Here is a 21,932-nt window from a genome sequence, read left to right as displayed (position 1 = left end):
ACTGACCCCACAGAAAAACGAAAATAGAGACCATTCAAACACCTCTGCACACAAACTAGAACACCTACAAGAGATGGATAAATTCCTATAAACATACAATCTAAGATTGAACCATGAAAAAAGTGAAATCATGAACAGATCAATAACAGTTCCAAAACTGAATCAGTTATGAAAAAAAAAAGAAAAGAAAAGAAAGAAACTACCAACCAGAAAAGGCCCTGGACCAGACAAATTTACAGTTAAATTCTACCAGGTGTGTAAAGAGCTAGTACTTCCCAGCCCTACTGAAAATATTCCTAAAACTGAAGGAGGGGGGACTCCTCCCCAACTCATTCTATGAGACTACCATCATTCAGATACCAAAAGCTGATAGAGACAACAAAAACCAAGCTTCAGGCTAACATCCCTGATGAATATAGATGCAACAGTACTCAACAAAATACTGGCAAATGAAATCCAGCAGCACATGATGAAGCTCATTTATCACAATCAAGTAAGCTTTATTCCTGGGATGCAAGGTTGGTTCAATAGATGCAAATCAGTAAATATGATTCATCACATTAACAAGACTAAAAACAAAAATCACATGCTCATCTCAATAGACACAGACAATGCTTTCAATAAAATTCTACATCTCTTCATGTTAAAAACCCTCAACAAACTAGGTGTTGAAGGAACATACCTCAAAATAATAAAAGCAGTCTATGACAAACGCATAGCCAACATCATACTGAATGGACAAAAGTTGGAAGCACTCCTGCTGAGAACCAAAACAAGACAAGGATTCCCACTCTCACCGCACGTATTTAACATAGTACTAGAAGTCCTAGCTAGAGCAATCAGGCAAGAGAAAGAAAAAAAAAAAGGCTTCCAAATAGGAAGAGACAAAGTCAAACTATCTCTGTTTGGAGGCAATATGATTCTAGACTTAGAAAACCCCATAATTTCTGCCCAAGGGCTCCTAGAACTGATAATCAACTTCGGTAAAGTTTCAGGATACAAAATCAATGTACAACAATCAGTAGCATTTCCATACATCAAAAAACGTCCAAGCTGAGAGCCAAATCAAGAACACAATCTCATTTACAATAGCCACACAATAATAAAATTCCTAGGAATACAGCTAACCAGGGAAGTGTACAGCAAGTTACAAAACACTGCTGAAAGAAATCAGAGGGGAAACAAACAAAAGGAAAATCATTCCATACTCATAAAGAGGAAGAATCAATGTTGTTAAAATGGCCATACTGCTTGTTTACAATGGCAATTAGCAATGTACAGATTCAGTGTTATTCCTATCCAATTACCAATGTCATTTTTTTCACAGAATTAGAGAAAACTATTGTAAAATTTTTGTGGAACCAAAAAAGCCCAAATAGCCAAAGCAATCCTAAACAAAAAGAATACAGCCTAAGGCATCACACTACTCAACTTCAAACCATATACAAGGCTACAATAACCAAAACAGCATGGTACTGGCACAAAAATAGACACCTAGATGAAAGGAACTGATTAGAGAACCCAGAAGTAAAGCCTCACACCTACAGCCATCTGATCAACAAAGTCGGCAATAACAAACAATAAGGAAAGAGTTCCCTATTCAATAAATGGTACACAGATAACTGGCTAGTCATATGCAGAAGATTGAAACTGGATCCCTTCCTTTTACCATATATGAAAATCAACTCAGGCTGGATTAAAGACTTAAGTGTAAGACCTAAAACTAAATAAACAAACAAACGAACAACAACAAAAAAAACCTTAGAAGAAAACCAAGTAAATACCATTCTGGACATAGGCCCTGGCAAAGGTTTCGTGATAAAGTCTCCAAAAGGAATTGCAAAAATAGACAAGTGAGTCTAATTAAACTAAGGAGCTTCTGCACAGCAAAGAAACTATCAACAGAGAAAGCAGACAGCTATGCATCTGACAAATAATCTATAAAAAAACTTAAACCAACAATCAAAAAGCAGACAACTCCATTAAAAATAGGCAAAGGACATGAACAAACACTTCTGAAAAGAATACATGCATGCAGCCAACAAGCATATACAGAATGCTCAACATCACAAATCATTAGAGAAATGCAAGTCAAAACTACAATGAGATACCATCTCACACCAGTCAGAGTGACTGTTATTAAAAAGTCAGCAAGTAACAGATGTTGATGAGGTTGTGGAGAAAAAGGAATGCTTATACACTGCTGGTGGGGACGTAAATTAGTTCAGCTACTGAAGAGTGAAGTTTGGAGATTTCCAAAAGAACTTAGAACCACCATTCGACACAGTAATCTCATTACTGAGTATATACCCAAAAGAATATAAACCATTTTACCAAAAAAGACGTACGCACTCATATGCACATCACAGCACTATTCACAACAGCAAAGACATGGACTCAACCTAGATGCTCATTAATAGTGGGCCAGATAAAGACAATGTGGTAAATGTATACCATGGAATACTACATAGCCATTTAAAAAGAACAAAATCATGTCCTTTGCAACAACATGGATGCAGCTGGAGGCCATTATCCTAAGCAAATCAACACAGGATCAGAAAACCAAAAAGTGCATGTTTTCACTTACAAGCTGGAGCTAAACATTCAGTATATGTGGACACAAAGAGAGGAACAATAGACACCAGAGCCTACATGAGGGTAGAGTAGGGGGAGAGGAAAGATAAAAGGAACTACCTATCAGGTACTATGCTCACTACCTGGCTGATGAAATCATTCATGCATCAATCTCCAGTGACCCACAATTTACCCATATAACAACTTTGCACATGTACCCCATGAACCTAAAATAAAAGTTGAAAAAGAAAAAAAAATATAGCTAAACTAAAAAGAAAATAAACTCTTACCTGTTCAAGTATTTTATTAATGGCAGATTAATTTCCTGATACTGATACACATATCCTTCCCAAACTTACAAACATAAAGGATTAGAATTCCAAAATACTGTGTAATGTGTATTCATTCATCAGTTCATTATGAAACATTACTTATTCTACAACCACTAAGTATGAAGTAGATGTCTTTTTCTCCTTGACTCAAGGGTGAACAATGTAAATATGTACTTTAACCACATGGTACTGACAGTCCAGAAATATGGGCGGATATTTTTATACTTTACTTTTAAGGGCTTAAAAATTAAATTTTAGATTATGTAAACTTATCATCATGAAAGAACAAATATATTACCAATCCAGTTTGCCTTGTAAATTCTGATTCATTCATTGAATTTCAACTTACACATTGATTTTTCCCTGATGTCTTCCTTGACTATTCCAGATCCAGCTAGTTAGTCTTTCATTAATTCATTTCACCAATGTATATTGAATAGCAACTACGTATCTTTCTAGGAACAGAAATATGACCATTTCCTTAACATGTTCTCAATGTAGTTACAATTTTACTATTGACTTTTAAAAATGTGGTGTTTCTAAAATAATATATTCAGTAATTCTTAACCATTTCTTAAAGTATCTCTTTGCTTTTCTGATGACAGCTCTGCACACTGTTTCTGAAATCGGTTTACAGGCTCATACACTCAGTATTTTGCACATAATTTTACAGGCTTCATGGACTTCCAGAAATTCCATCATGGATCATTTACATCAGGTCAACCATACATGCAATAGAACCTTCCATCTTGGCAGGTGCCCATAATTATTACCTGTGTTTGTTTATACATCTTCCCTTTTTCTTCTTTTTTATCTTCTTGTAGGCTCCTCTTGGGCAGTGTGTCTTTTTGTATTTACAGCAGCTAACAGAGTGACAGCACATATCAATATTTATTGAATGAAAGTGGATATGTATAAAGACAGAATTCAACAGGATCTCACATGGCTTTTATTCTAAAACCTGCTGCATGAAAGTTGCTTATGCCTACATAATTCAATCTCCCCCAGGAACAAGTAACCACATAGGGCATCAGTTAGGATTCTTCTGTTGAAAGCAATAGAAAAAAAATCCTAAATAGACTTAAGTAAAGATCAATGTATTGACTCATGTAAAGGAAGAGTCCCATGGTAAGCTTTCTTTCAGACATAGCTGGATATGCAGGATTAAACAATGTCTTTTTTTTTTTTTTTTTTTTGCCAGTGTTATTTTCCAACTCTCTGTTCTGACTCCTGATGTGTTGGCTCTGCTTACACGTGGGTGCTTCATTCACATGGCAGGGTTGTGTCAGCTGCCACCATCCCACATGCTTCAAAATTTAAGACCATTAGAAATGACAGATTCTCTTCCAGGAGCTCCCACAAAAGTCCCGTGTTTCACTGTGGTTGGAAAGGCTTAAGCCAAGTGCTTACTCTTGAACCAATCACTGTGGCTTAGGCTGCCTCATGTGATCCACACCTGGAGCTGAGATTGATCCACACCCTGGCTGAGTGTGCTGAATGCAAGAGTGGTTGACCTGCATGTGAAAATCTGAGGCCATCGCCAGCACTGGGGGAATGGATGCAGAGCTCTCAATGAATGGCAAGCATCCATGTATACTCCTTGTCATCTAAACCCCTTCAAAAGACACAGGTTAACATAAGCTGCCCGCTCCCCTCTACAAATACAGACAACCTCCATAAAGTAGGTCTATTTATTGGCAAATAACAGAAAAGTTACTTAAAACTAATTTCAGAAAAGAAAAATGATTATTTTGTGTTCTACTACCAAAACGTCCAGGAACGGAGCCGAGCTGGCTTTGTGTGTATTTATATTCAACTCAGCCTCTCTAATTCCCTCAGCACTGTCTTCCACTGTGCTGGCTTCATTTTTAACGTCCATGTTGTGGCTTCTGGAGATACACGGTTGAACATAAGTCTCTGCAACTGAGGTATCTTACTCCCACTGAGTCTGCCTTGGACCTAGAGTCCATCCTTGAACCAGTCAGCATGACCAAGAGGATGGAACGTGTTGAAGAGGTTAGTCTGGAGAATGTGTTTTATTCAGAAATCCAGCAGTGAAGTTAGCTTTGCAGAAAGTACATGGGTTGAGGAGACACCATCAAATAAAAAGACAGGGTACTATAATCACAAGGAGAAGGGGGATAGTGAGAAGAAAAAAAGAGTATTTATTAAAATAATATAACCTACTCTTTCATCTTGGAGTCCCAACATCTTCCTTCATGTCCAGGATCTCTGAATGATGTGCCATAACATTGGGTACAGACGCGACTTCTCATGGTCTGGCAACTGTAGATATAAATAACAAGCCTGACTACTCCCAAACATACCCATCACAGCACTGTGGAACACGAACAGCCATTTATCAAAAGCAGAGAAACTTCCACTTCCATTGTTGGAAGACAGGCTTCTTCCAGCTTGGAAAGCCAAATAAAATATAAAATATATCTCTGTGGCAGCTGTGACACACCACGGTAAGTCCAACATTCCACACTGTTCTTCAGGAGCTTGTCAATTCAGAGCAACAGTGAAGAGGCTTTCTAGCTAAACTGAAAGAAGCAACTGTGGGAGTGAGGGGAAGGGAAGTGACTCAGGTCCACCAAAAGGGAGACACCACAGTAAATATCTCAGGCGTGTAGTCAGGAGCCTCAAACATTTACAGAGTAGAAGAAGGAAAGAGAACTAGAAAAATGGCTGGCGCTTATAAGGTCTGAAGCCTAAATTTGAAGCAGATTGTTCCCTGATTAGATTGTGGTGCTCTGTGTCTACCCTAACTGGCTACCTGGTACAAACGAAAACCTCCCATGAGAAATATAACATCACTCAGATTTTAAAATTATCTCTATAGTGTTTCACATCATCATTTGGAATGGAATAAGCAAATGATCAAGTCTAACAAAAGATAGCATAACAGAATTTTTGGAGAAAAATCAAACAATAAAAACAAATCTGTGGAAGATCCAGAAATTGGGCATAAAATTTCAGATAATTTTTAATTGGTGTGTTCAAGAAAATAGAAAATATGATGAAAAGTTGTATCAGAGAAACCCTAAAATTGAATCAACCATAAATTCTAGAACTAAAATGACAAAAGTAGAAGTAATAGATGCATGTATAAATATCTAGAGAAACTACTAAACAATAGTAAATAAATGTATTACCAATCTAGTATTTCTTCTGATCATTTTCATAAGATATTGACCAAAGCCAAAACTCTTGCTCAATTGTAATCTCTGAATTTGAAATCTGGCTGGTGAATGTCCATTTCTTTGCTCATGAGTATCTATGCTCAGGCCCATGAACTGGAGGCATTTAATTGAGCCAGTACAACAGGGCAATATGAATCAATGGCATGAAGTAAAGAGGTATGGGTCTTCCTCTGACCCCCAGGCTCCATGCCAGCAGCATCCCGACAATGAAGGCAACTGATTCCTCATCTGGTAGAGATGGACAACAGGAGGTGCTGAGGATTGGCCTTGAGAAACAGCATTCTTTCAGGTTCTAAAATATTAGGTTGGTGGAAAAGTAATTCTGGTTTTTACCATTACTTTCAATGGCTGGCTTTTCTCCTGGCCTTTTTCTTCTGCCTTTCCTTCTAGCCTGTATTTTCTCTACATTTAGCTTAGGACTGGGGATTTGCTTTTTCTAACCATGCAAATGTCCCAACTATTAGATGTCTAATTCTTTTCCATCACAGGCTGAAAGCAGAAGCATCACCGTTGTCAGATGGGCTAGTTTCAACATCAGCTTGGCACGTGTTTATTCCTGTTGACTGTAAGATCCTGATGTTTTTCTACTATGTTTTTAATGCTTACCCTCCCAGGTAGGTGTATACCCTCCCAGGTGTATATTCCTGGGACTCAGTATTCACAAGGTTGTGCTCAAGTGTCTACTGTGCCTCCAAATCACAAGAATTCCCAACTTTGCATCTTAGAATATTGCCTACCTGGAGAGATAGCCCAACTAATTTCATGATTTAGGCAGTCACTCTCATATTTTACAATGTCACTACTCTTACTTCAAAACCCTATTCTCAATTTAAAATTCAGTATCAATTGGGATTCTTTCACTCATGTAACTAAAATTACTGGCTTCAGATTTGTGGGATTCAGGCCACTTGCTTCTTTTTACTCTTATCACTTGGCTCTGCATTCTATTCCACTGGCTCTGTTTTCAGACTGACTCCTGATCACAGGGGCTTGAGCCTCATACTCTCTCAACTTCAGCCTCAGCCAAAAGTTCCACTGTATTTCCTTGACTCTGATATGATGAAGTGCCCATTTCTAAACCATTTCTCTAATGAAGTAAAATTTGGAGAAAGAGTTAAATTTTCTCATTTATTAGGGCTGTCAACAAGTGATAATCATTGTGCTATAGCTAAAGCATAAGAAATGAATGAGCATGGCTCTGACAAATTAAAGTTGTGTGGTTCTCTACAAATAAATGGAGAATGAAGTCTAGATTGTACAAACAAGCATATGCCTGTTTCACCATATTTGGACTTTACTCTGCACACAAGAGAATGTCACTAAAGTAATTAGAAAAATTCTGAAATAACAATCAGATGTTGCATTATAGACATTTGATCTTAGTGGCAGTGTGAGAGAGGCTAGTTTGATAATATCACAGTCAGGGGTATTTGTAGGAGGACATTCTAGAACTCTATTCCACAAACTCTCAGAATTATGCACACAGAAATGTCATTTCAGAATTTAGCTTTCAGTGTGTTATCAAAACACACTCTCTTCATGACTGAGGCACCAATTCTTCAGGCTGCAGGGAGCATTGGATACTTTCAGTATTTAGCTGAATTCCTACTTAGGAATTGCCATAACTCAAGGAGAACTTCCTTGCCCAAGGTTATACCACATTAAATAACTGGTCAGCGTGAAGGAATGAAGGATCAGCCCCATTTCCTCAATTAGGGCAATTCTGATGGACTTGCCCAAGTCAAGAGCTCCCCATTGGATTGTCTGAGGCTTCTAACTACAGCACAATCCAGCTCCTTCCTCTGCCCAACCCTGCTTCTCATTTCCTGGAGGTTTTGTTTCAGGGTGCGATCTTCAATAAAGCTTCTTCACACAAACTTCTCCCTTTGAGTCTATCTCCAGGGACTCTATGTAAGATAAGCCACACCAAAAGTAGTCCAAGGAAAAGAACGCAAAATGGGATTAGGATTTCTGACAAGATGGCTGGCAATGAGGACCCCATCACTGGTGGTAAGTGTTAAACTCTGCGGCAGTACAATTTTAAAAATATTTACTGATGCAAAGTTTGAAGCTGTGGAAATAAATTCACTAACTGATGAAAAAGCTCAGGCATTTGAGAAGTATGAGTGAAGCAGTAGCTATAAAGACCATGAAATCGGATGGCCAATGGAGCCAAAACCAAGGGTATTCTGAAACAGTGTGGAATTCAGAGGCTCTCCAAGACAGCCATAAAGAAACTTTATCCCCTGCAACCAAAAGGTGAAAAGACCTGCTGATGACACCTCTATTAGTCCATTCCTGCATTGCTATAAAGAACTACCTGAGATTGGGTAATTTTTTTTTTTTTTTTTTGAGATGGAGTCTTGCATTGTTGCCCAGGCTGGAGTGCAGTGGTGCAATCTCAGCTCACTGCAAGCTCTGCCTCCTGGGTTCACGCCATTCTCCTGGCTCAGCCTCCCGATAGCTGGGACTACAGGTGCCTGCCATCATGCCTGGCTAATTTTTTGTACTTTTAGTAGAGACGGGGTTTCACTGTGTTAGCCAGGAGGTTTCAGTCTCCTGACCTCGTGATCCGCCTACCTCAGCCTCCCAAAGTGCTGGGATTGCAGGCGTGAGCACCCGCACCCAGCCAACTGGGTAATTTATAAAGAAAAAGGCTTAATTGACTCACAGTTCCACAGGCTATACAGGAAGCATGACTTGGGAGGCCTTAGGAAACTTACAATCATGGTGGAAGGCGAAGATTAAGCAGGCACATCTTACGTGGCTGGAGAAAGAAGACAGAGAAGGGGGAGGTGCAGCACACTTTTAAACAACCAGATCTCATGAGAACTCACTATCATGAGAAGAGCAAGGGGGAAATCTGCTCCCATGATCCAATCACCTCTCACCAGGCCCCTCCTCCAACACTGGGGTTTACAATTCAACATGAGCTTTGGGACACAAATCCAAACCATATCATTCTGCCCCTCCCAAATCTCATGCCCTTCTCACATTGCAAAATATAATGCTCCCTTCTCAACAGTCCCCCAAGTCTTAACTCATTTCAATATTAACTCAAAAGTCCGTAGTCCAAAGTCTCATCTGAAACAAGGCAAGTCCCTTCCACCTATAAGCCTGTAAAATCAAAAGCAATTTAGTTACTTCCAAGATACAATGGAGGTACAGGAACAGGGTAAATACACCTATTTGAAGAGGGAAAAATCAGGCAAAACAAAGGGGCTACAGGCCTATGCAAATCTGAAACACAGCAGGGCAGTCATTAAATCTGAAAGCTCCAAAATAATCTCCTTTGACTCCATGTCTCACATCCACACTGATGTGAGGAGTAGACTCCCAAGGCCTTAGGCATCTCTGTCCCTGTGGCTCCACAGGGTACAGCTGCTTTCATGGGCTGGCATTGAGTTCCTGTGGCTTTTCCAAACACACAGTGCAAGCTCTCAGTGGATCTACTGTTGTGGGGTCTGGAGGATCTACCACTGTGGGGGCTGGAGCTTCTCAGAGCTCCACTAGGCAGTGCCCCTGTGGGGACTTTGTGTGGAGGCTCCAACCCCACATTTCCCCTCTGCACTGCCCTAGTAGAAGTTCTGAATGAGGGCTATGCCCCTGCAGAAGACTTCTGCCTAGACATCCAGGTGTTTCCATACATCCTCTGAAATCTAGGCAGAGGCTCCCAAGCCTAACTCTTGCTCTCTGCACACTCACAGGCTTAACACCTCATGGAAGCCACCAGGCTTGTGGCTTGCACCTTCTGGAGCAGTGACCTGAGAAGTATCTGGGGCCCTTTTGCCACAGCTGGAGACGGAGTGGCTGGGACACAAAAAGCAGTGTCCTGAGACTGCATAGGGCAGCAGGGCCATGGGCCCAGCCCATGAAACCATTCTTTTCTCCTAGGCTTCCAGAACTGCCACAAAGTTCTCTGAAATGCCTTCAAGTCATTTTTCCCCTTTGTCTCGGCTATTAGCATTCAGCTCCTCTTTGCTTATGCAAATTTTTGCAGCCAGCTTGAATCTCTCCCTGGAAAATGGGTTATTCAGATCCATTTTTCAACCCTTTACACTCTGCTTCCCCTTTTGAATATAAGTTTCAGTTTCAGGTTATTTCTTTGCTGATGAATATAAGTATAGGGTGCTAGAAGCAGCCAGGCCACATCTTGAATGCTTTGCTGCTTAGAAATTTCTTCTACCAGATACCCTAAATCATTACTCTCAAGTTTAAAGTTCCACAGATCTCTAGGGCAGGGGCACAATGCGTCCACCCTCTTTTCTAATGCATAACAAAAGTGACATTTCTCCAGTTCCCAGTAAGTTCCTCATTTCTCCTAGACTTTATTGTTCATATCACTATCAGCATTTTGGTCACAACAATTGAACAAGTCTCTAGGAAGTTCCAAGCTCCCTCATCTTCCTGTCTTCCTTTGAGCCCTTCCAAATGTTCCAACCTCTGCCCATTACCAAGTTCCATAATCACTTCCTCATTTTCAGGTATCTTTACAGCAGTGCCCCATTCCTGATACCAATTTTGTGTATTAGTCTATTCTCAAATTGCTATAAAGAACTACCTGAGACTGGATAATTTATAAAAAAGAGGTTTAATCAACTATCAACTCACAGTTCTGCAGGCTGTGCAGGAAGCATGGCTGGGAGGCCTCAGGAAACTTACAATTATGTCAGAAGGTGAAGGGGAAAGCAGATACATCTTACATGGCCAGAAAAGGAGGAAGAGAGAGAAGAGGGAGGTGCCACATACTTGTAACAACCAAATCTCATAAGAACTCACTCACTATCATGGGAACAGCAAGGGAGAAATCCACCTCCATGATCCAATCGCCTGCCACCAGGCCTCTCCTTCAACACTGAGGATTAGAATTTGACATGAAATTTGGATGGAGACACAAATTCAAACCATATCAATGCCCAAGTGTTAATTACAAAGTTAGAGAATCTCCAGAGAAGATTAAAATTTCAACTCCAGCAGATCTGCTACACAAGTTGGAGGTCTGATGGATTCTGACACTTTGGATAAGAACATCTGGGTCAATGCAACAGAAATTCTGGACCCTGTAGATTCTTCCAAACCCTCCGCACTGAAGAATGTGTCCCTGTCTCTCCTTTAAAGGCTAGTGCTCCCCTTGCTTTACAATGGCACAGAAGCCTCTGCTTTGCAGACTATAAATGTTTCCTTAGAGTCTATCTATATATACCTGCCTCTTTTGCTGACCACCAGCTTCAGAATTTGGAGCAAATCTAAGCATATTCTAATTGAGAAATTGCCTGGCCTCCAAGGGGAGAAAAACTAGAAAAGCTGTATTGCCTCTGTGAAACTCTCAGGATCCAGGAGCTGAATCAAGAGGGGCAGAAAATAGTTGTGTAAGGGAGAATTTGTTAAGATGGGAAAACTCTCTTGGGGTACAAGGGTAACACCTTGGCATGATCTCCTGGAAAAGGTGCTAAGCTGCTACTACTGTGGCTCTTGGAAGCTTGGAAGAAATGGTGGTTTGGTCTCAATGAAAGAAAAATGCAGACCCCTATGGGAGATGATGGAGGAAAGCTTACAGGCCCTGAGGAGTGGGCATGCTAGTGAATACGACACTTGAGGCCAGAACCCCAGCTGAGCATAACCCATGGGACATCCCATAGGATGCTGTGTGGGGGGCAGCATTATCAAGACACTTAGTATGGTGGTCCTCTGTGGGAAAGGCTGTGATGGAATGCAGCTCACAAGTAGCAAAAGGAAGAACAGAGTGCTGATTGGTGCATTTACAAACCTTTAGCTAGACACAGAGCACTGACTGGTGCATTTACAATCCTTTAGCTAGACAGAAAAGTTCTCCAAGTCCCTACCCGACCCAGGAAGTCCAGTTGGCTTCACCTCTCAGGAGGACTAAGAACCACAGGCCAAAGCGGAAAATTCTCATAGTCTACAGGTTGCTGGCAAGCACAAAAACCTGGGAGGGGGTGCCCTCCAATAACACCTGACTGGAATAAGCCCCAAGAGTCTCAGAAATACCAGCAGGCCCTCTCCTCCAGAAGAGAGGCTCATCCCAAGAGAAGACTAGAGAGACAGAGTTCAAAGTAAGCAGAGAAATAACACTGAGAGCAAGAGTGAGAGAAGGCTCAAAGGGCCCAAAAAGAAGCAGATCCAAGAAGTGTGGGGAAGCAATGAGGTGCCTGAGGCTGGGAGCCTGCAGACCAGGAGAAGCAGATCCAAGAAGTCCGAGGAAGCAATGGGGTGCCTGAGCCTGGGAGGCCGCAGACACTGCAATGCCCGTGGGCCTGGGGCTTGGGCTGTGGCAAAAGGAAAATAATGATCTGGAGCGTATCAGTTGGGGTTCTCCACAGAAACAGAACCAATAGGCTGCATAGAGATCAGTAAGAGGAGATTTCTTATGAAAATTTGCTCACACAATCTTGGAGACCTAGAAGTCCCACAGTATGTCATCTGCAAGCGGACAAATCAGGAAAGCTGGTGATAGAACTCAGTCTGAGTCCAAGACCTGAGAATCGGGGCAGCAAGGGTGTGACTCCCAGGGTCAGGAAGCCCCTAGAACAAGGAGCTCTATGTCAGAGGGCAGGAGAAGCAGGATGTCTAGTTCAAGGAGAGAGGGAGAGAACGAGAATGTACCCTTCCTCCATCTTTTTGTTCTACTGTAGCCTTCAAAGGATTATATGGTGCCCACCCACACTGGGGAGAGTGAGGTGATCTGCTTTACCCAGTCACTGATTTAACCACCAATCTCTTCTGGAAACACCCTTGCAGACACACCCAGAAATCATGTTTTTTTTTTTTTTTTACCAGCTATCTGAACATCCCTTAGCTCAGCCAATATGTTGTATAAAATTAACTGCCACACTAGTCAAAGCTTCCTTTAGAGAGACCAGAGTGGCCTCTCAGAGAGGGTGACGTTATATTGTGAATCCTTCAGGAAAACAACAGATGAGGGAACCCATGAACCAGAAAACCAAGAAAGCTGCTCTAGCCCTTCTGTTTCCCATCACCTCATGCAATGGGATGACAAAAAAGAAATACACTCTAATCCATAAAAAGCTACTCTGAGGAGAAAAATTAAAGTAACCCTACTCACATGATAACAGATAATGAAAAAACACCAGAAATACAGGGTCACAAAGTGAATGAGCTGTAATCCAGTATTTTATAATGACCTGGAAAAATTAAGAAAACAATCAGATCTCTGAAATAACCAATCAAAAATCGCAAAGTTCAGAGATGATGTGGCTAAATCATACAGATAATAATCTTACTGAGTTATTTTATAAACATGTTCTCTAAAAATTGACTCCATTTTGTTTAAAATTGGTTGGAAATATTTAATCCAAGTATTTGGTGAATAGAGTGCTAAGAAACTTCAGATTTTGAATAACTGAGTGAACTGCAATTGTTGAAAATAGACCTTGCAAGCAAAAAGACATTGAAAATTACCCTGACAAAAGCAAGGGAGGAACTGAACGAATTGCAGAATGAGAGCTCAGATGGTGCACAGAATTTAATTCTCAAGTTCTATGAGTGTGATCTGGAATATCTTGGATTGTGAGAAGAATTTCTGATGAACTTCCTATTTTAATTGGATAAATTTATGTTCTGAGTGGAACAGAATGAAACGAAGGTCTATGATTTTCCAGCATATAAATGTAAAACATCCAAAAGAATCATAAATAGAATCAACCAATTTTCCATGTAAAAATTCTTTTCAAAGAAAGATGATCTGAATAGAGGCTGAAAAACAGTACCTAAAAAATACTTTGGCAAAATATTTATACATTTCATATTGTTTAAAACGACAAGAAAATCCTCCCTGAAGCAGAATTTTCTGTGAGCCCATTGGGTAATTCAAACCCTGAAAAGAGTATCTTCTCAAAAATACTTGTGTATTCAGGAAACATGGAATCAAGTTTTCAACAAACGTAAAGAAGTTATTAATTATAAATTAAATTTTGAAGATTACAGTAAAGCTTATAACAAATTATACACGATCATATTCAAGAAAAAAAAACCCTTATTTCTGAGAAATTCCAGTGACAGACTCATACAAATAGATGTAGGTAAAAAATAATTTTGCGAATGTTACAAAGATGAATTATTCTGCTTTTCATCTTTGAGGCTGAGAGTCAATTTTTAAAAATTAAAAATTTGCTTTGCTATACAGAGTGTATACATTGCATTAATGTTACTTCATTTTTTGGGACATAGTTTCATTTTTAAAAACAGTTTTGAGGGGAATTCTCTTCAGGTTCACCAATAGCATAAAATCAAATTACTCATGAATAAATGAATATTTCTAAAACTCAAATAGTTTGATTTATTGGGCACCTTCTCAAAATAATCCTAGTTTGGAAAATAAATGATATAGTCACCTTGATTATTAATTGATGATAATTATTACAATGTAGAATTTAATAATTGAGATTCATAAAGACCCAAGTACAGGATGAAAGGTCTGGAAACAGGAAGGGATCCCTCTTATATGGGTACCTGGCTTATGAAAGACACAGCCATGCAGAGCAGTAGAAAATCTTCAATAAATGTTTTGACAATTGATTTCTATAAGTGAATGTTTTGGGGTAATTATAATAATATATGATAAAATTGATGTTTGAGTCTAACCTTACCAAAAACCAATTTCAAGATAATTAAAACCAACTGTAAAAGTGAAGATTATAAAACCAAGAACACAGGAAAATAATTTCCTAACTTCAAAATAGGCAGTAATTGTTAAGCAAGACATAGTGAAAACACCACCCCTAATTTACGTTATTTAGGCAGCAATGGGTTAGTGTTATAATACATAAAAACTTATTAAATCTGTGAAAAAAGAGAGAGAGCACATACATGAGAAAGACATAAAAATCAATAAAAATAAATGTGCAAACCAATGGAAATGTGCAAAAAGAAAAGAAGTATTTTAGAAAAGAGTATATTCACATGGTCAATAAACATGAGATAAACTATTTAACTTCATTACAAATCAGAGAAATACAAGAAATACCAAGAAAAAAAGACATTTTTAACAATTATATGTAAACATGTTGGCAAAATAATTTTAAAAATCTGACAGTATATGGAGTAAAGATGTAAAGCAACAGGACTTCTCACACATTTCTGGTAGGAATGTACCTCATTACAAATACTTTGAATAACGGTTTGGCCTTAGATTCTCAATTTAAAAACATGCACATCCTGTGACTCAGCAACTCAGTTCTAGGCATACATCCTAGAGAAATGTGTGCTCTTCATGGAAGATATACGTATGTGATTGATTGCCACATTTTTTTTGCACTAACCTCAGAGTGAAAACAAAACAAAAAAATGGTCTATCCTTACTATAGTGGATAAATATGGTCTATTCAGAAGAGAGAATTTAATACATCATCAATAACAATGCATAAACCACAAATACAATCAATACTTTGCATAAATCTCACAAATATTGAGCTGAAGAAGCCAGTCAGAACATAATGTGTGTTATTCAATTCCATTTATATAAAATCCCCAAACAGCCAATGCCACAGTGTTTAAGGATTCACAGAAGCAGTAACACTATAAAGAAATATAAAAATCTAGAGAGCAGTTGTTGCCAGTGGGAAGAAAGGGGATGGACCTCATCACTCCTACACAGTCCAACATGAACTTCCATATCATCCAGAGGTGAACACAGGACCCAGGCTTGCTCAGTCAATAGCACATATGATTAGTGGGCGTGATTGTGCAGTTCAAAAAGAACTAGTGAGGCTCAATCTTAGAACGTTTAGAAACTTCTAGGGCGAGAGAACGGTATGTAAGCCCTGAGCTAGCTGTGTTGTCATAAGAAGAGAGACAGTCTGACAACAGACCCCTGAAAAGTAAGGCAAGCTTGGACATGGAGGAGATGGAACTGTGTCCTCATGAGAGCTTCTCAAGTTTTGAATCCATAATAGACAAAATAAAGCCTGTCCCCGGCGCTGAATGCTTTCTGAGTCAGTAAGTTGACCTTCTTATCACAACTCTGATTGTCTCTTAAGGCTAAGAGATCTAATATTCCATAAGTCATCAAAATGTCACAGCCCACAATTTCATTTTCTAGTATATACAGCTCCAGGATACTGCCTCTCACACTTGCATGTGGTACAAAATTACTGAATCAAATAAGACCCAAATCATTTCTGCTTGAAATGGAGAGAAGCAAAGTGAGTCTTGAACTCAAGTTTTCGTGTAAGTCTCACCTACCTCTTTGACATTCATTACTAGTTGCATTCACCACAGACGCTAGTCTCATCACACACTACAATCACCTTCCCTTACATTACTAATTTGAAGCATAATTAACACAAGCCTCACATACTTAGTAAAGTTTGCTATGTTATAGCTAAAGTCTGTCTTCACAGATCACTACATTTGTGACTCATTGCGAGTTCAATAATCAAAGTTCATGAACTCGAGGTGATTGATGCACAGTGTCCTCATCACTGAACCTGGTGTTAATGTAGTATTTGTTCATAAAGTTATTGTAAGGACTGTATAAAACACTTGCAGAAGCTCATGCTGAACTGGTTAATGGTACCTATTCTGAAGCCAGTCAGTGTGTGTTCAGACCCTAGCTGTTTCACTACTACCGGTGAGACCTTGAGCAGCTAGTGCTTCAGGGTTCTGACCTGTAAAATTGGATGATAACAGTAGCAAACTCCCAGTATTGCTGTGAGATAATTAGAGTACTTAGAACAGTGCTTAACACTTAGTGATTGCATAGTCATTATTTGCTGTTATTAAAGAATAATGTTTTGGAAAGGGCCTGGCACATAAAAAAAGCTAACTATTAACATTAAATACTATTATTAGTATCAAGAATAAAAGATTAGATATCACTACTGGTTCTACAGTCATTAAAGAATAACATGATAATTTACAAATAATGTTATGGCAATAAGCCTGACAACTTAAATAAAAATGACAAATCCCTTGGAAAACACAACTTACCCAAACTAACACAGTAAGATATAGAAAGTATCTATCAATGACCTTTAACTCATAATCAGAAACTTTTCCCCAAAGAAAATTCTGGTCCCATATGGATTCACTGTTTTTGTTTTTGTTTTGGGATGGAGTCTCGCTTTGTCGCCCAGGCTGGAGCCCAGTGGTGTGATCTGGGCTCACTGCAACTTCAGCCTCCTGGATTCAAGTGATTCTCCTGCCTCAGCTTCTTGAGTAGCTGGGATTACAGATGCCCACTACCATGCCTGGCTAATTTTTGTATTTTTAGTAGAGACAGGGTTTCACCATGCTGGCCAGGCTGGTCTCGAACTCCTGACCTCAAGTAATCCGCCCATCTCGGCCTCCCAAAGTGCTGGGATTACAGGCGGGAGCCACCGAGCCCAGCCTACACTCATTTTTTGAGGGTTTTCTAACTATTATTAAAACCTGCCAATGACATTGCAAATAAAAATAAAATAAAGCTGCAGATCAAGAGCTCTCGTGAATGTAATAAAACACTGAAGAAATCAAATCAATTTGACTATATAATCCATGATGACCAAATAGATTTATCCTTGAAATACAAAGTTCATTTAACAACTGAAAATTAATAAATGAAGTTCAATATAGGAAAAAAATAAAAAAATCACAGATATCTATCAATACATTCAGAAAAAAGTATTTGACAAAATTTTCGTAATAAAGACTCTCAGCAAATTAGGACATAAGGAAACCATTAACCTGACTAAGGGTATGTGGTAGATTGAATGGCGGACCCATAGAAGATATTTCCAATTGTTAATCCTGAAAACCTGTGATTATCATCTTATTTGGAAAATTGTTTTTTGCAGATATAATTCAGTTAATATGAGATCATTCTAGAATATCTGGCTGGGCCCAAAAATCTAATGAGAAGTATCATCTTAAGATACACACAAAAGAAATACGACACACAGAAGAGGAGGAGGCATTGTCATCATGGAGACAGGAATTGGAATGATACAGCTGCCAAGTCTGAAACCACCAGAAAAGGGAAGAGGCAAAAAACAGGTTCCTCCTGGGGTCTCCAGAGGGACCATGGCCCTGCCCGTACCTTCATGTCAGAGTTCTGGGAGCCCAATTGTGAGATCACAAATTTCTGTTGTTTAAGCCACTCAGTTTGTGTTAATATATTAATGCAGCCATAGAAAACTAATATTGATCATTTATGAAAATTCTATAGCTAACATCATACTTAATGAAGAATTATTGAATAATGCAAAGTTATCTGAAATCCCCACTGCTACTCATCATTTTAGCTGAAGGTTGTAGCTAGTGCAATAATGCACAAAAATAAAGGCAGAGAAAGGAATAATTAAATTATTTTTATTTGCATAAAATATGATTATCTATGCAGAGACTCCATAATACACGCAAACATTTCTAGAACCAAAAAAGAAATTTAGCAAGTTTTGCAGAATACAGAGAAATATAGAATTATGATATTGTTTCTGTTATATATAAATGCAGAATATTTTCTTTATGATAATTATTGTTATCTGTTATATATAAATACTGAATATTTTTGTGTTAATATATAACAGAAACAATATGATAATTATTGTTATCTGTTATATATAAAGACAGATATATATTTGTGTGGGCGGAAGACCTGCCCCCATGATTCAATTACCTCCCATATCAGCAAAACCACATCAGATGGTAAGTTTCAATATTTATAAATATTAGAAATACTTATATACAAATATTCTGTATTTATATTATATATAAATACTCTGTATTTATATGTAACAGAAACAAATAACTTTAAAATAAATTTAAAATTTTTATTTACAATAACATACAAATATATGCAAAAATAAAATTAACAAAAGACATGCAAGTTTTTTACACTGAAAAAAATATAAAATTTACAGAGATTAAAGAAGAACTAAACAAACTGATGTATGTAACATGTTCATAGATTGGAAAACTCAACATTGTTAATATGTAAAATACCTTCAAATGTACCAATAGATTCAAAGCAATCCTAATCAAAATCCCCATAGGCTTTACAAAAGAAATTGACTAATTCTAAAATAAAAAAGGAAGTAAAAAGGATCTAAAGCAGCCAAAGCTAGATGATAAAAGAAATTTGAGGGATATTAAGATTTCATGTAAAGCTAGAATAATCAAGGATGACATGGCATGAGGGAAAAGATAAAGACATTGAATGGAACAGAACAGAGGATTCCAAGCATAAAGGAAAATGCTTTCAACAAGTAGCACTGAAACAACAGAATGGAGAATGGCTAAAGAAATGAATGAATAAGCAAATTGTGGTATATTCACACAAAACAATACTTCTTGGCAATAAGATGAAACTATTGATATATACATAAACATAGATAAACCTGAGAAACATACTGAGCCATACACAAGAGAGTACATACTGAATGATCCCACTTCATTGAAGTTCAGGAAAACAATGAAAAAAGCCTAGCCTATGGTGATAGAAATAAGAACAGTGGTTTCCTATGTTGGGTAAAGTTTACTAAAAAGGAGAAAATAAAACTTCCTCGGATGGTGGAAATGATTTTTATATTTTGAATAAAGATAGAAAGATGTACTATATGTCAAACATCAAATTTTACAATACTTAAAAATCCACATAAAAAGAGTGAGATGGGAAAAAATATTTAGTAAGACAAATACTCAAGGGTAGCAAGAGGGAAATAGACCCGCAAAATAATGGGACACAGCAGTTGGCTTCTTGCAAAATTTGGTGGATTGTTTTAGAAAAGTCCTCACATTAAATATATCTCAAAATATTTTTACAAAGGAAAACCCAGGAAAGTGAGATTGATATTTGGCATGATTTTTTTCTTTCAGAATATAGATAATTTAGAACCTGCAGCTAAGAGACTTTGTTTTGTCAAAAATACACAAACACCTAAGAGGCTAAGCAGTTGAGCAGAGCTTTAGGCAGTTGCACAGGATTTAAGAGACAAAAATTAGACACGGTGTAGGACAAATATATGCTTCATAAGACCATCTGCAGAGTTCTTTTTTTTATTTCTAGGACTTACCCTACAGTTACTGAAGTCTTGTAGGAACCAGGTGGTGTTGTGGCCTGAATGTTTGTGTCCCACTGAAATTCAAATGTTCAAATCCTAATTGGATGTGATACTATTAGGAGGCAGGGCCTTTGGGAGGAGATCTGTCATGAGGGTGCAGCCCTCACCAATGGGATTAGTGCTTATAGACAAGGGACCCCAGAGAGCTCTCTCGCTATCTTTCCACTATGTGAGAGTACAGAGAGAATTCACCAGTCTGCATCCAGGAGGAGGTTCCTCACCAGAACCTGACCAGGCTGGCACTCTGATCTTAGATCTCCAGCCTCCAGAACTGTGAGAAATAAATTTTTGTTGTTTGTCAGTCACCCAGTCCATGAGATTTTTGTTATAGCAGCCTGAAAAGATAGATGGTGTATTAGTCTGTTCTCATGCTGCTAACAAAGAGGTACTTGAGACTGGGTAATTTGTGAAGGAAAGAGGTTTAGTGGACTCACAGTTCCACATGTCTGCAGCGACCCCACAATCACGGCAGAGGGCAAAAGAGAGGAAAAGGAATATCTCACATTGTGGCAGACAAGAGGGCTTGTGCAGGGGAACTCCCACTTATAAAACCGTCAGCTCTCACGAGACTTGTAACAATCACGAGAATAGCACAGGAAAGGCCCGCCCCCATGATTCCATTACCTCCCATATCAGCCAAACCATATCAGATGGTAAGTTTCAATGAGGTCAAGCCTGCCTTTTTTGACCAGCTCCCCATATCAGAAAAAAATCATTGGTTTAAGGCCAGAGTCCTGAGCAGGAGAACCAGCAATCGGGGGATGCCGTTATCTGCAGGATTTCTACTTGCGGCCGAGTCGAGCTTGCGTCAACCTCAGCTTCCAGATCCAGGTTGTTGCTTCTGATGCCGACACGCTGTGAACTCTTGCTTTTTTCCAATTAAGTGCTACCTTGCACTCTTATTCCTTCTGAAGTAGTTTCAATAATTTCAAAAATTTAGGGATATTCTTGAGTCTTTCATAGAAGACTTTTTTTTTTTTTTTGAGTAAGACTTTATTCAATATACGGAGTTTGCTTTCACAGCAGCTTTCTCTAGCCAGGGATGATTTTCCAAACACCTCGCTACAGCAGTTTGTGTGAAGGCTGAAGCATTTTTTGCTTTCTTTGCTATGTGGAAGAAAATTGACATCAAATTTCTGTCAGCTCTTCCTATCACATTATACTAGTTCAAGTACACTGTGCAGCAGTTCAGAAATGAAGGGAATTTGAGGGTATGTGACCAGATATAATTCCTAATGCCAGGCCCTGAAAACTTTCCATTTATATCTGTCACTTCTGTCTGAGGCCTGTCATTTCTCTGAAAGTTCAGAGGCATATTGTAACGCCAACTCAAAATTCTCCACTTCTGTTTCTGGGAGCGTAGTTCCTGCATATGTTTCTAGGCTCTGGTTACACCAGGAGTTCAGAACTGTGCGTGACAGATGACCCACCTGCAGCTCCCCAGCCGAGAGGTTCTCTGAGTCAGAGAAAAGGGCTGCAGCGTGCCACTCACGGCGGCCACAGACATCCTTCCCCACGGCTGCACAGCTTCAATTTCGTGATACAATTTTCACTCACAAAGATGGATTGTAACCCATTTTCCACTATTCCCAGTTAGCCAATGTGATAGAATTTAGATATTTTCCCTGCCCAAATCTCATGTTGAAATGTAATCCCCAATGCTGGAGGTAGGGCCTGGTGGGAGGTATTTGGATCATGGGGCAGATCATTCCCTTGCTGATAAGTGAGTCCTCACTCTGAGT

At 38.9% G+C, this 21,932-nt stretch overlaps 1 long non-coding RNA gene across 1 annotated transcript; it reads right to left on the bottom strand.

The window, feature by feature from the left end:
* Positions 1–4,858: 4,858 nt before the first annotated feature.
* LOC134732598 (uncharacterized) lies at positions 4,859–20,709 on the bottom strand. Its single transcript, XR_010115903.1, has 3 exons — positions 20,580–20,709; positions 5,094–5,192; positions 4,859–4,928 (listed from the first exon to the last, which is right to left on the bottom strand). It is a non-coding gene; the product is annotated as an uncharacterized lncRNA (long non-coding RNA).
* Between the last annotated feature and the right edge of the window lie 1,223 nt (positions 20,710–21,932).

The sequence above is a fragment of the Symphalangus syndactylus genome, chromosome 15, assembly GCF_028878055.3.
Source record: "Symphalangus syndactylus isolate Jambi chromosome 15, NHGRI_mSymSyn1-v2.1_pri, whole genome shotgun sequence".
Classification (NCBI taxonomy): domain Eukaryota; kingdom Metazoa; phylum Chordata; class Mammalia; order Primates; family Hylobatidae; genus Symphalangus; species Symphalangus syndactylus.
This window is presented reverse-complemented; position numbering and strand designations above follow the sequence as displayed.